The sequence below is a fragment of the Macrobrachium rosenbergii genome, chromosome 55, assembly GCF_040412425.1.
Source record: "Macrobrachium rosenbergii isolate ZJJX-2024 chromosome 55, ASM4041242v1, whole genome shotgun sequence".
Taxonomy (NCBI): Eukaryota; Metazoa; Arthropoda; class Malacostraca; order Decapoda; family Palaemonidae; genus Macrobrachium; species Macrobrachium rosenbergii.
In genome coordinates, this window is record NC_089795.1 from 91,608,649 (window position 1) to 91,625,326 (window position 16,678).

General features: G+C 36.4%; 1 long non-coding RNA gene across 1 annotated transcript; it reads right to left on the reverse strand.

Moving 5' to 3' along the window:
- Window positions 1-4,302: 4,302 nt before the first annotated feature.
- Window positions 4,303-16,371, reverse strand: LOC136835655 (uncharacterized). Its single transcript, XR_010852228.1, has 4 exons — window positions 16,010-16,371; window positions 9,592-13,130; window positions 8,563-8,660; window positions 4,303-7,348 (listed from the first exon to the last, which is right to left on the reverse strand). It is a non-coding gene; the product is annotated as an uncharacterized lncRNA (long non-coding RNA).
- Between the last annotated feature and the right edge of the window lie 307 nt (window positions 16,372-16,678).

The following is a 16,678-nucleotide window of genomic DNA, read 5'->3' on the forward strand; positions in this document are numbered from 1 at the left end:
AACAAACACCCCCAAAAATCGTATTTAAACGTTTGTGTGCGTACCTTCTGTAAAATAATATAAAAAATACAATCTGGCAGCTTGTCTTTTGCTAGCCATTTCATCAGAACTTTACCAAACTTTTAGCTGGAATCGTTTCATATCAGTTCAGTCTTCATTTAGGTAAGCAACCTAGAAACTGTGACTATTTCCTTACCACTTTCAATGACAAAAAAGTTGTACAGAAATCAGCTTTTGCATTCAGTCAAAGTCTTGATGTTCCACAGAACCAGAGTCTTTCGCGTACTTGTTGGTACGTTATTTGGTGATATTCTGACACAACCTTTCCAGAGTATCAAATCATAATATATATTTCCTCCTAAAATCTTAACAAACAGGCTTGTATCTGTTCATTCTAGGCAATGCATTACTACCCTAATGTTATTCTCCTTGCATGTTAATGCATTTTTATACATTTATTAATTCATCTTTTTTTAATAAGCGAGATCTCTTCTTTCTGTATTTCCTTTTACCTTCTCTTACTTCCTAATAAGCACCATATTCTTTGGAAGCTTGAATTTCAAGTCACTGGCCCCTATGGGGTTGTTCCATATGAATAGGGTTCATCCTCTGAAAAATAATAATTGGCCAAAAAGTTCCATCAAAATTCCTGCAAGATTAGTACTTACACACCCGTTTTTATCTAACTGCTGACGATGTTGTGAATTTGCAAGGGTACTGCACAGACTTCTAAATCTCTACCCATTGCGGTTATTTATCCCTCCTACTATTTCAGGTACAAAAACGAAATGCCAGCCTCAGACGCGAAGACGTTTGAGCCCCAAGCTGGTACCCCCTTTCAAACGGACTGCATGTGTCAGAAGATATAACTAAAAGCGTTATTGCATGCTCGACCAAAGGAATAACTTTATCTCTTAAAATTTTCTGATATTTATATCTTGTACCTTTCAAGACATCTGGTAGGATGCTAATTATATTCGATATTCACTCATGATTTTGTCAAACAAAATTTCACGTAAATAAACTACCAAAAGCAAAAATGAAAACGGCATGTGATACTGTCAGGCAGACTCGACTTCAGCAAAGATTCCAAATTCTAATCAAGGAACGTTTTCTAACCTAGTCAGTCATGCTCTGCAAGTTAGAATTCTCCAATATTACATCACCAAATATATAAGAAGCTTGTTATGAAGTAATTAAAAGAACAAAAGTTAATTGTTTACTTCCCAAGTAAAATGCAGCAATTCAGGATTGAAAAATCTCGCCAAATTGACAATTTTCTCTGAATGACCAAAACATCTGATGTCATTACTATCGAGAATTTTTACGCCTAAGTATACCAAGTGATTTTAGTCAATTACCCATAATGAAAATAAGTCGATTTTACACAAAGATCTCTGAAGCCAACATATAACTTTACCATCAAATATTTACGAGTAAATTCATCCACAAAGCTCTCAGGAAAGAATCTATCGGTTACAAAATCAGCTATACAATTGCTACTATGTCCGTAAATACAAATATCATAATCATGTGTCTTTTCCTAATAGTTTCTCTGTTTTCAACGAGATTGTTACAAGATAATTTTCCATAACAAGACGTGGGACACAGTCCCTTGTAAAATCTCAAAAAAAAAAAAAAAAAATCGAAAACAGAATGTAGCAAATGTATGTTGAAACCCAGTGATTCTCAAATATGTTACTCATAAAGGAAATAAACTAACATTTTTTTTATATCATTAACCATCAACTTTACAAAACCCTGGCAGCAAAAGCCTACATGTTAATTACACCACACCGTAAGACATCACATACCAAGCAAATGTTTTGCTTAAGTACAGTAGCCACAGACATAAAAGTTGATGCAGACTAAGGCTCATCTCAGTGGGTAACTTTACCACCCCTCTTGAACCTCCTGTGCATATCTCGCCTTCTCTGATATTCTAAGACTTTAATTCTTCAGCAGTGACAGAGAAAATGAGAATACACCAGGAACAGCACAAGGGAAGTAAGGCCTCTTCACATCTCGGCAATCAGCTGTCAGCTCAGAAAACAACTCTGAATCAAGAACAGACCTGACTGGATGCCTCCTGCTGAGGACACTTAACCCTCCTCGAGCCACTGCAGTGCTGACTCCAGGGAGTCCTTTATTTTAGATCTTTCCAGTTTTAAGCAGGCAGAACATACAGTACACATGAACATTTCTGTACATCAGCATGAACAATATGAACAGTAATTCATTACTCACAAATGAAGAGGACCTAGCAATTAACGTACAAAACAAAATGTACTTATGTCAAGACGCTGCTGGACCAGAGGTTCTAGAGCTGACAAAACCTGTAACTCAGACAAAACTGACTGAATTCCTTAAACTATCTTTATAAATACGCAAATATCTAAAATAAATCTTTACTAAAGTATAGCTGGAACCTTTAACCTTGAAGATTCCATTCCTAAATTGAGAAAGAACTTCTGGCCATTACTTTAAATTCCATCGTTACCCAACCATTCCAACCTTGTTTTTCTCCAATTTTAATGATACAGACCCTTTCAAAGACCCGTACAAGGAAACAACATTGATGATGTCAAACTACTGTTTTACACTTATAAATAAATAAGTATCCAAGTCTTTACGAAATCTTCTGTGCTGGGGGGCCACTTACTAGTGTTAGTTAAAAGATACAGTGAAGATGGAACTAAAGATTTTTTGTTGCATCATTTTCTAGTCTTCATCTGCTTTTTGTTTTCAATCTACAGTGGACACCTGCCTATTCGCGGTTCCGGATTCGCGGCTTTCTCTCATATATACACATTATTCATAAAAAAACTTCGCCTGTTCGAACAATGGAAAATATTCACATTATTTTTCATATCATTTTCGTGACTAAATGCACTTTCTGTGGTAAAACTATTGAAATACACACATTTTTCGGTAAAATTTTCATTTTTCATGGAGAAACATTCACATACTGCATTTTCATATTTTCGTGACTAAATGCACTTTATATGGTAAAACTATCCAAATATTCGGGTAAAAGCATTTTCTGAGGGTTTTTTGGTGTTTTGAACTATCAAAATAAGCAATTATAAGCATTTTTAGAGGGGTTTTAAGTATTCGCGGATTTGAGCTATTCGCGGGGAGTGGGCGGGTGGAACGCATCCCCAGCGAATACCAGGGTCTACCCTATTCCCTTTGATATCATCCTACTTAGCTGTCTAAGCTTCTTAAAGCTTTACCTCTTGTTGTTGTCACTTCCAATGAATGGACGAGTCTTTCATGTGATCCCCATAAATCTGGTATTGCAACCCCATCATGCTATGAAGAGGCCAGTAGACAAAGAAAAAATGCCAATTACCCTTGAAAAACATAAGCCAGTAAAATACCAAGCGAAAAATATACAATCTTAAGAAAAAATGTAAATCCTTCTCAGAATTCAGAGGTAATTGCTTAACGTGCCTAAACTATCATTGTTAACAGCCAAATTTATTTATTTGTTAATTTACCAAAAAAAACTTATATGAATTTTTTAATCATTTCATTATACCTAAAACCACTTCACCGGTATAAAACTGCTCAGACTTAAATCAGCACTTTTAAGTTGTCTAATTATTAATTCGCAAACCTAAAATATTGTTTTCAGCAACGAAGATTGTGAGAAAAAATAGCATTCTTAAAGGATGAAGATAAGTGAGACACATTTGTTGCATATTAAACCTTAACATACTGGTGGAAATGCACTTCAAAATCTCTAGGTTTCAAGTGTCTTCTTCACGATATATCATGGTTTACCACACAAGAAAAGGGACTTATTCATCTTCTTGTCAAAAATACCAAGCGCCACTTAGTGTAGCTATTTCAGCTTAGAACCTCCTTATGCCAGCAGCGTCTTGAAACACTATGTTTTTTACAATACAACTAGTTTACATACAATCCCATTAATCATAAAACAGCCTTGAAAAGTGCAGAACAAATTCAAAGGCATGAAATCAAGCAAATGAGAGAAAGAGGTTCCAGCACTCAAACTAAGCCAACTCCCATATCTTCGCAGATACTATGACGGCATCCATTTCTCTGTGACAATCGACCTGGAGAGGGCGGGGATGGGAGGAATAGAATGGAATGGAATGTGCCAAGCGCTGGGACCTATGAGGTCATTCAGTGCTGAAAGGAGAACTGAGAGTAAAAGGTTACAAAGGTGCAACGGGAGGAAAACCTCGCAGTTGCACTATGAAACAATTGTTAGAAGAGGGTGAAAAGTAAGGTGGAAGAAAGAATATGAATGGAGGCACGGTAAAAGGAATGAAAGGGATTGCAGCTAGGGGCCGAAGGGACGCTGTAAAGGATTTTAAATATTGCCTACAGTGCACCACATGAGGTGCTCTGACGGCACTAGCCACCCTACGAGGGGGATGAGAGGAAGGCACTGGAGCTTATAACAACTAGTTTTTTGGTTAAAACACATTTTATCAATACAAACCCATTAACGGTACAATAGTCTGAATCATTATTACACGGACAACAAAGCTGATGAAGGCAGGAAAGAAAGTTATATTTGCCAGAAGTCTAAAGTGGAAGAGGAACCAAAAATTGTGCACTCCAATCACAAAGGCATGAAGGCAGGTTTACCAGGACACACAAGACTCCAAAGTTCCGAACAGCTGAGGAATGAATTATAAGGATGAGGAAGATAACTGACTTGAACATTTCCTTGCTAAAAGTACTTGGCTCACCATGAGAATGGGACACAATAAATACAAATCCAGTGTCTTGTGAGTAACTTTACAGAGACGGCAAGGGTGTTTTGACAATGCCAGGTACCCAGCCTAAGGATGTGAGCCATGAAGACGGTACACAACTAATACAAATCCAGTGTCTTGTCAGTAACTTTACAGAGACAGCATTTGGCAAGGGTGTTTTGACAATGCCAGGTACCCAGCCTAAGGATGGCAGACAGCTCCAGAGAGGAAGAAAGCAAACAGTATGCAGGTGCTCTAAACTTGAGAAAGGAAGGGTCCTCCCATGATACCACAAACTAAGCCTATGAAGTAACTTGTCGTAACCATTAAGAAATCATGTTTCATCGACACAGACTGCTTATGCAGAAACAGATGAGAGGGGGAAGGACAAACTGACAACACATGCAAACGGCATCATCAAAGATCTCTGAGAGGACACAGAAGTAACCATTACAGTGGAACAGACAAGAGGAATAAACAGTCCCAGAAAACATTCATATGCATAGAATGGACACCTATAAGAACACAGCATAGGGGAAAAGAGTTACATTAACAGCCCAAAAAACAAAAATGAGGTATGCAAAACTAGACATGAATTATGTCAACAGTAAAAAAATGAAAATAGGACTGAAAACTGTGATAACAGAGGTTTCACGACTGAGTGATGAAAAACCACAAAATATTAAAAGGAGAGCAGTAGGCTATTGATAGTACAACAGGGCAAAAAGCTGGTTGCCAACCATAAGGTGACACACTGAAAAAGTTTGCTAAATATTTTCAGAACCTCTCACACAAAATGGAATGTGAGAACTATGGGGATGAATTCCTGTCATTGGTACACCCCAAAATTTACCCAGAAGAATGATTATTAGTAGACTATGCACTTGGAACCAGAAGTTGGCAGAGCATGTGAGCTGGAATCGTTTTCTTTGTTATTTTATAATTAATGAGTGTGTATTAACAAAATGCAGATATGTTAATTATATCTTGTAAGAGCATAGGTTTTTCTCGTTAAATGAACAACAAGACACACTATTATCATAGCATATTTCATGAGAATTTCAGAGACAATTGTTACACCACTCGAAAATTACAGAAAGTTTTCCACTCATCGACAAAATTAATATACAGACAAATAAACTAACTTCTGAAATATTCCCTGTTCGTGATTGTAAACTTGTAAACACTTTGATCCGTGACACTCTTCCAGTAACAAGCTAAGCCTTGAAGTACGATAAGTGTCTAAGTACAAGTACCAGTGTTTATGCAATATTAGAAAAATGTAAAAGCTAAAGCTGTATGTAAATGACAAAGTTTTGCTGTAAATCATTAACTGTATCTAACTCGGGATTAAGACCACGGGGCCTACAAGAGAAGTTTGAACTACAAGTCGCTACTATAACAGTCAAGAAAAAGCTGATCAGAAACTATTTGTAATTTTCCCAAAAATCAGTGCCTTCACGAGACTATCCCTGACTACCACAAAGAGATGCTTATAAAGCACTATTAAAACTTATTCTTGCAAACTAACGATCTATCCAGATGTTAAATGTTGTAATTCGAGGAAAACTACTGAAAGCAACCAAGACTGAATCGTATCAATCTGACATGATCTTGGGTGAAGGCCATTATTTCTGGAGTATTGCTGACTCACTCGGGGAGGCCAAGTAGGTATGAATAACGAACCACCTGACATAAGTTATATCTAATAAGTTTAGGTGGATTTGATTAATGAGACAACAAATTACCTGATACGTAACCTATAAAATGTATGATTCCTGAAACAGCAAATTACATTACCTCACCAAATCCCTGAAACAACAAATTACCTGATACATAACCAATAAAATTTATGATTCCTGAAACAGCAAATTACCTGTTACCCAACCAATAACATTTATGATTCCTGAAACATCAAATTACGTGATATGTAACGTGCAAAATTTATGATTCCTGAAACAGAAAATTACCTAATACGTAACCAATAAAATTTATGATTCCTGAGACAGCAAATTACCTGTTACCCAACCTATAAAATTTATGATTCCTGGAACATCAAATTGCCTGATATGTAATGTATAAAATCTATGATTCCTGAAGCAGCAAATTACTTGATACCTAAACGATAAAATTTATGACTCCTGAAAGAGCAAATTACCTAATACATAACGTATGAAATTTATGATTCCTGACAGTCGATGCAATACTAAAAAACGTATGTAGAATTAATTGCATTCCAAATCCTATTACTGTGTAATTACTCAGACCAAACTAATGAAATTTAATTAGAAGGAACCTTTATCCAGAAGCATATCAAGTTACTTGGCATTGCTACTCAGCTGATGACAAATTTAAACAGAAAACTGTCTTTCCTGCCACAAACTGCACTACTTGATAAAGTAGAGTTACATTTAAGCTGAGAAAAACTATCTTATAACATATCTATCACATGTATATAACTGATATATCTTTACCATTTGTAACTGTTACATAACAAATTACAATAGTTTTATAAAAAAAAATGAAGCTAATGCTGCTGTATGTAGTCACACGTAAGAATCTTCTAATATTCTTGACAATGTTTGATGCTCCAGTTGATGATGGTAGGATTTCTGAAAGAACAAGAAACCACTTAATTGAATCATGTAAGCATCAAGGTCCTTTCGTACAATTCTCTCAAATATTTTCCGAACTTTTCACTTGACCTGAATCCTTAGCATATGAAAATAAGGCATTCAGAAGAATATTAGGAATTAATTGCAGGGATAGGGTAACAAATAACTGAATCAGAGAAGTAACAGGGGTGCAGCCGGTCGATGAGTATGTTAGGTTCTCAGAATGGAAGTGACTAGGCCATGTGTATAAAAGACAGGGAATAGTATGAGATACACAGAGGTGGGTTGCCCTTAGCAGAAGAGGTAGAGGTAGGCCAAAGGAGACGTGGTTGAGAACAATGAGGCTGGAAGCAGATGAGTGTTGGGGAGATCTTGAGTGAGCCAAGGGCAGAATGTGGTAGCATGAGTTCATCGAGGCCCTATCCATCCCCGTGGGTGCCACAGGAAATGATTGATTGAACTTTCACAAAGGAAATTGAATGCCCTAACTAATGTAACTATCCCAAATCAGTAAAATGAAGAAATGCCCATGCTAGAGTGGGCAAACTGCCCTCTGACTGCATTACAGTTGCAGGCTTGGTACAAATTCTCTTAAAAGAGCTTGAACATGTCTCACCAGATTCCTCAATGACAAATTCTATCCTTGTGTAAAGTGTACCGTTTGTTTATGCTACCTCCAGTGCTACTATTATTTGTATTTCACTAATGCCTAGTGTTCGACTCTCCGACAGGCCAATGAAGAATTAAGAGGAATTTATTTCTGGTGATAGAAATTCATTTCTCGTCATAATGTGGTTCGGATTCCACAATAAGCTGTAGGTCCCGTTGCTAGGTAACCAGTTGGTTCTTAGCCACGTAAAATAAATCTAATCCTTCGGGCCAGCCCTAGGAGAGCTGTTAATCAGCTCAGCGGTCTGGTTAAAGTAAGACATACTTAACTAATACCAAGGGTAGTTTCATTCTGTAAGCATTATGTTCCTGAAATTTTTCACATATTCTTGCCATATAGTATGTAAAGTACCATTACCTCAGAAATAATCATTCAAACCACAATATAGGGTCTTAATTTTTAAGCCTGGAAACTGCTTTATAAAGCCTGCCTTTGTGCACTGAGCAACACAGTTAAATACAGCACTCTGGCAAAAGCAGTCTCTGAAAGGGTTAAACATATTCCAATTAAGTAAAGCAGTTATGGCCCATTAACGCCTTACCTTAAAATGGTGCATATTCATACGAAAAACAGATCCGGGACAACTTCACTTTGCTCCTCACTTCCTCGTACTGACTGCCACTCTAGAAGCTGATTAGTCTGAAATAAATTAAAATGGATTAGATCACGATACAATCATTTCAAAATTCTTGCCTTCTCTCATGAACATCCAGAGCATTCAAGTTAAGTCTTCCCAGTGCTCCGGAATTCATTAAGGTTTTAATTTTTCAAATACAATAATTTTTCAATTATTTCCTTTGTCGCAGCTTCACTATCACTCAGCACGTTTCTATTACAGGAGATACAAGGCCTCATAAAGGTGCGCAAATTGGCTGACATGTAGCTAGTTTGCTGTAGCAATGACCAATGTATATTAAGCATCTTTCTCCAAGATTTACTCAAGTTTGTAGCTGTTACACGGAACACAATAGCTTGCTTGAAAAGGTAGTGTTACTGATTACATGTCCCTTGGGTTCTCTGATGAATTACCCTAACTTTATCTACAAAATAGCTGAGTATACTTTAATATTTTCTAGTCTGCATAAAGTAAAACCTAGTAAATTTCACCATCTGGATCAGATACAAAATAGTTCTCCACTTTCATAAGTGGTCTCAGTAAAACCCAAGAAAGTATCTTCAGCGGATCACTAATCTTTAGGAGTTAGCATTCCCATACAAGAAAACTAAGTTAACAGATTCTGAGCACAACTGGGAATGCTCGATTAAGTAATGTACAGTGTACTGTAATTTTGTACTCTGAGCAGTCCACAACTAGAACCTGATTTTCACTAGATCAGTCTTGTCTGGATGCACTCCAGTCGCTTAGTTACCTATTGATTCTTAATTCCTCTCAGCCCTTTCTGATATTCTAAGTACAATGAACACTACCTTTGATTTAGCTTCCTAATTCTCTACTTTTCACAAACACTTTCAAGGAATGAACCAGAATTTTAAATGATACACCTTATTTGAATACAATCTGAAAAAGATGATAAAAGGGTTTCATGCCAAACATTTCAACACTCCTCACCTATGACAGCGTATAGGTTTTGTTGGCAGTGGACATTCCTCTTCAAGCCTCATTTCGTTCTTCAGTCGGGAACTTTTTTTTTTTCAGATTGGTTTGTAGTAATTTCTTAGCCCATAAGATTTCCATGTCACTAAGGTTTTTCGAGTAGAACTGCCTTTAATTTCATCTTCATTGTCCTTATTTTTTCAGTTTTAGTTCACCTGGCAGATTGCTGAATGACCTGAATGCCAGGTGCTCAAAGTTCTTCCCCTATTATCTCTGTTGTAACCTGGTTCCATTACTCAACATTCATCCATGTTACCACTGAGCACCTCACACGGAAGTGAGGTGCAGAGTACCTCAAGATGATATACAAACTGAACGAAAAAGGAGAAAGCTAAATAATAAGTCCATTGGAGGTAAAGAGGAATAACTGTGCTAAGGAATAAAAATGGGTCCCAAACTATGTGGGGGTAGTCACAGATAAAACAGATAAGGTGGAACATAACGACCAAGAGACAGTGTCATTATTATTTGTAGAAATTATACACCCCTCGACCACAGGAAGTTAAGATAAGTATTAAGAAATTTTTGAGTCACAGATAAATTGAGAAATGTACGTCCAGTACAAACCGTTTCCGGTCCGAACATCCCTACTCGATTTTTTTATTGTATCTTTCGAATCTTCATAAAAAAAAACGAAAAAACACTATACACATGCTAATATTTATTACAATAAAAAATAAAATTTATGTGAATAATTGAGGATTCTTTCTAAGTTTCAATTTCATCTTACCCACGACTTCTTGAGCTCCCGTGAGTTTTATACATAAGCAGCCGCCAGCCATGCGCATGCCCGTGAATTCCACCCACTTATCTATCATTACGTCACAGTTTTGATGTGACTGGCGAACGTCATTTGCGTGGGCGTTCTGTCGACTCGGAATCTGAAATGACTGGCGTGGCTCATCAGATCAACCAAGTCGAAACGTTTACTCCTTGTAACTAGGCCTCTTTCTGAATGCGATTGAAATCACCCAATAATAAACAGCTTTTCATTCGGATCTTATTTCAGAACCAATGAAAAGTCATTTATTTCATTAGCCTACTAATTTTCCGTTGATTATTTCATATTTCACCCGCGATTGATATGCGGCAAAATGTTTGCAATTCTTATCAAGGACGCCGCGTGCAATGTTTTTTAAGAAGTCACGGAGTTTTTCCAACCCCGTACTTTAAAATCAAATAAGAATTTGTGGCGCTCTACTAGTAGTGTTTCTCTCCCAAAATCGAAAAAAACGAAAGGTTTGTGGCTATACTGTTAGTGACTTTAAGGGACCTTTTCTCGAAAGAATTCATTTTCCTCCATGGAAGTTGGTTTTATTTATATGTGAGTGGCTCCCAAAAACATAATGTACACGATATAAAATTGTAACCCATATTCTTGAAAAGAGCTCATCAAATTACGACTTTAGGGTAAGATAATACCCCCCGCCCGCTTCTCCATAGCTAACACGGCAAAATTGTAACCAGTCAACACTCCTAGGTTACGTGATATTATTTTTTATTGGCAAATTGTAAAATGTTACCGGCTATTGAATGTTCTGCAATGACGCAAACCTACGTGTTTTTAGCCTACTTTGATCTGTGCATGGCCATATTTTTCCAATGTTTTCTTGGCATTTTCAATTATTTCATTCTAGATTTCGGCCAGCATTAATTCGTTTTCTGTGCTTGAGATGTGAGAGGTTTGGAAACCTGACAACGAACGATTTCCAGTTGAAATCTTGAATGGGACGATTGAAAACAGTCGAAAAAATATGTTCGTCGTGCGGAATTGGAGTTCGGACAGGAAACGAACTTTTACCCAAATCTTGACTAGTCGGTAGTAATAAGAATCACTAATATAAACGCAGGAAATTGTAAATAATGGATAAATACAGGTAAAAAAAAAAAGATAGAAAAAAATGGAGTATGGATACAAGGGATCATTTAGTCAGCACGAAAAGTAAATAAGCAAAGTTGACTATATTCCCTAATCTATAATGAACATGGAAAACTGAATAAAAATAATGGAAAAGGAGATAGACATTTTGAAATTAAGAATATGAAGAGATTATAGACAGAAATATTCCAGCCACTCCAAAAAAACAACTCCTACTGGGGAATATTGGCCAAGATTCCTAGTTGGTAGAAAAAAATTGATTTAAAAAAATTATCCCATGACAATGTATGGTCAGGGAATCAGAGATTAATAAAATAATTGTAGAAGATCAAATAAACAACGAACATAAAGGACTCCAGACAGTAGGAACAAGACAAAAAAGTTAAGTATAGTTTAGTTTTACCAGACCACTGAGCTGATTAACAGCTCTCCTGGGGCTGGCCAGAAGGATTAGACTTATTTTACGTGACAAGTTTCTGAAAACTTTACTTACAATTTGGAGATGCTTGAACTAGGGAACTACGTACAATTTAGCATTGTTAAGAAAAGCAAGATTTTCTTGGCAAATGGAAAAACAAGAGCAGCAGTGCTGATAAAGAGAACGAGGATGAGAGAGCTGAATTGATGACAATTATGAGGACAATTATCAAGACAATAAGTTCTGTCAGGGGAGGAGAATGCAGCAGGTCAACTCTTTGGTTACAAACAACCGCTAGCCAAATTAACAGTGCTGGAAGTAGAAAAGCTGGAATGTTACTGAATAAACAGTGACAAGAAGGAATAAATATCCAGACGTCACGCAGTGAACAGGAACAGGTAAGTTAAATATTGGTCTAGGTGTTCTTGACAATCCCTGGGGAATATGCTTTACTACATTATACGTCCAAACAACTCTACCTCTATTTAGGAGTTACATTACCTTCACTTTCATTCGTCCAACTTTTCTAATAGCTTAAGGAGAATGCCTACTCTGTCATCAATTTCCCTGTCATTGGACCATGTGAAGTAGCATGGAAGAGTTAATACAGACAGAACCTGAATTCCGAGTCGTTTCAGTGACCAGGCATATCTTTTATCAATTTTGGTCTCCAGAGATGTTGGGTCCTCGGCTGAACCCAAGTTCTTTAGCCCATAATCCCTCCCAGGCTCGGAGCATAAAAGATCCCTGCACATTTGTCTTCTTCATATCCAAATTTCTGGTATTTTGTAGCATACCTTCCACAGTGGACTTAACACCTTTAAAGCTTCTTACAGGATACAGTGCATGTAGGTCTATACAAGTCTCTCTCTCTTTCCTATATTCCTTTTTTATATGCCGTGAACAGGCAATGTTCTGCTTCCTCCCAGAAGTCTATGACTTTAACTTTTAGAAATTCTATGATAGTCTCCTCATTGTCAACATCACCTGCAAGACATTTGTCATGACATTCTTTGCCATTTTTTTTAAAGCAGCAGCAATTTTTGTCTTCACGTTTTCTTAATGTGTTTCACAGCTGGGAATTTCATCAGTGACCAGCCTCCACCTGTTTCGAATGCCTCGTGCACCCACAAAATTTTCTGAATGGCTAGTGTTTTCTCCCATTGAACTTGGATGGTAGTAGCTGGCGTAATGAACCTGCAAACATAAAAAAAACTATATAGCAAGCAGCATTCATGAGTACTTCAGTACTAGAGGCTTATGCTCACAAGAACTACACTGTAAGGTGTGTTTTAACAGACTTATGCAGTTGATTCTATACCATATTTCAATGCTTTTCACAACACAGTCATTAGGCATTTTGGGCAAGTATTCTTTGCATAAGGCATTTATCACATCTTATAACTTCAAAGATTTTGTTGTTTACCTCCTATGAAATCATGAACTTCATATACTAAAACAGAACTATTTAATCATACTAGATAATATATTTTCTTCACTTACATTACAACTAATAGCCTTAACGATTTTCTTGAATTAAACCTTAATTCTACTGTAAAACAAATTACTTCACTTACACAAATCAAACGAAAACATAACTTTTTCCTAAATAGTAACAAGCACAGTAATATGGCTGAAATAGGAGACTTGTCCATGGTACAGTTTAGCAAAATGAACATTTGATAATGAACTAAAGTAATGGGCAGAAAGTAACTACATCGGTCTGAAGCCTTATTCTCAGCAGAAATAAAGAACCCAGGTAAAAAAGTCACAGGAAAAAAGTAACTTAACCCAACCCAACTCAACCTATAACTTAAGCTAACCTGTAATCAAGCCTAACACAACCTAATGATTACCACCAAAAATTAATGTGACATTTTTTCCTAGCCAAAATTGTGACTTTTCTGTGACTTTCTTTCCTGTGACTTTATTACCAGCTATTCCCCGCCAGCTGATGAAGAGTTAGAGGAATTTATTTCTGGTGATAGAAATTTTTCTCGCTATAATGTGGTTCGGAAAATAAGCTGTGGTCCCGTTGCTTTGGTTCTTAGCCACGTAAAAATAAGTCTAATTTCCTGGGAGAGCTGTTAATCACTGGTCTGGTAAAACTAAGGTATACTTGTACATAAATAAAGATAAAGTATTATGTATGCCTAGCACTTGAAATATTTGCTGGAACACCTTCAGCATTGTTAACTAAAAACATAGAAACTGCAATTCCTCCAGTAAGTGAGATTTAAAATGGTTAGTCCTGATAATCCTACAACTAAGAATGATGAGAGCATTTAAAAAATCCATTCACTAAGACTAAGTACAGGATATCTGCTTCATTTCCTGATAATAACAGTCTTCAAACACTGATTCCCAATTGTTTAACAATTCTGTCCTCTCTGTCAATTATAAAATAGGTATGTATCTTTCATTATTTTGGGCCACAAAATTTTTTCATAGTTGCATAAAGCAAGCCCCTTGAAAAATGAGAGAAACTTCTGCTCAAATATGCGCAAACAAACCCATATTTTACCACAGTTTTGGAAAGAACTATCAAAAGCAAATGCCAGGCTGTAAAGGACTTACAAATGGTCTTTTTCAACTGAAATTTTCACTAGGCCCAAGATTATACAAACAAGACTATTTCTGACTTGTAAAGTGAAAACCACTCTTGTAATTATGATGCAGGATTGTGTGGGCAGTCAAGCTAAACTATTCCACCTAAAGTATAATTTAACCTAAAAACTGAAGAGCAGTGATTCTAATAAAACTGTTATAAAATCAGTGACCACACTACAGTTCAGAGGCTAGTTATAGAACTGGGAACTATTCAAGTCAGTTCACTTCAGCTAGATTGCACATAACAGAGGCTTTATATCATTGAAAGACCCTAACGAAGTTGGTCCTAAAAAGACTTGGTCCTATCAGAAAATATACATTTAAATAAATTCAAATATATTTACAAAGAACTACTAATTTAAATATCCACAATAATCTCAGCAATCTTTGCACGGCTACTTCCATGCAAGGGTTATAACTGCCTGACAATGTGCATTCAATCTTTTGACAGTCAAAATAACACACTTTTTTGGTGTCACATATTCAATAATCAATATATACCAAGTTTATAAAGACATATTCCTTTACTCTATATTATATAGATTTTGCATATGTTCTCCATTACACTGTCAGACCCTTAGTTTCAGAGTATTTTGAGAATAAGTATTACAACGGTTTAGTTTTATGAAAACAGGACTCTGTAAAATGTCAAGGGCATAAAAAAATTATTAAAAAAAGCATCATATTTGTATATGTGCAGGTTCTGAAAACACAACCTACTCAGGAAGTAACTAATTTCGAACAGTTTCGGCTTTGACTTTTGTGTCTTTAACAAGAAAGCATCATCTTGCTTGAAGGTGTGCACGATCCGAAAATTACAGTCCCAGAGGGGGCAATTCTAAATTTCAAACGTTTTTCTAAATGTTTTTGGTATAACTTTGATGCATTCCCCATTCATTTTTGTGAGAAACCATAGTCTTAGGGTTAAAATAGGTTTGCAGGTCAGGGACCAGGAGTAGTTTGCACAATGGAGGATACAAGTGACCAAGATACACAAACCAATTTATGTTGTTTCTCACTGTCTCATTGTTTATTGCCTCTAGGCTAGGTTCAGTTGGGTTAGGCTCATTTATAAAAGGTTAAGGTAGGATGGCTCCTTGCATTTCACTTCATCAAGACTCACAGACCTCTAGCTGGCCACAAGGTTATTTGTAAGACACTGTGCCCTTGGTTGGGTTAGGTTGGCAGAAGTTAAGCTCGGAGATAGGCCGGTATTTCATTAGTTTTCATCCTCAAACCCCCCTCCACTCACCAAAACCTTTGCTTTCCACTGTGGCCCCCATTATTGTTAGGCTAATGGGACAGCAATGCAGTGTTTAAGGCGCTAAGCCAACTATTTCCGACAGAAATAATGATCAAATTCGCTAAAATATCAGCAAAAATTATTTCAATTACTACACACTGTACTCGATTATATGTTTAAAAGTAAACTTTGCCCCTTCACACTCATTCCCACATTTGCTTACCTTCAGTTTTTCTGTCTACCCTCATGAAATAGCTGTGATCCTGCTAAAATATACCTTTTTGTGACACTGGTTGCACATAAACTTTGCGGTTTGCTATGAGCATAGGTTTAAATTTTTTAGCCCATAATTTCTTGTTTACATAGGAGAACAGGCTTACCACACACACACACACACACACTTCACAATCCTTGGCGTGTGGTGAAGGTTCAAGAGCTATATAGTCAAATCAATGGCTCTTGGGCTGTATACTAAAAAATAATGGGTTCATTTCCAGTATAAAACATTTGCTTCATGTTTCATAACGAATGTCGTAATTAGACTGTATATAATTACTGTGTTAAGTTACCGCCGCATTATCTTCTCACAGGGCTCAGCTCTTAGACTAGACGATGGAAACGTTCATTACGTCAAACATAATGAGATATATATATATATATATATATATATATATATATATATATATATATATATATATATATATATATATATATATATATATAAAAGAGACGAATGACTGGGAGTCGTCCTTGCATTAACACAAAACGGTATTAAAGCTTGAAAACGTTATATGAAAGGATTATATACACAAAAAGCTCATTGAAGATGAACTTGAAGAAATAACAGAAAACACAGAGATATTAACAAAGTTGATTCAGGATTCGGCTCAGG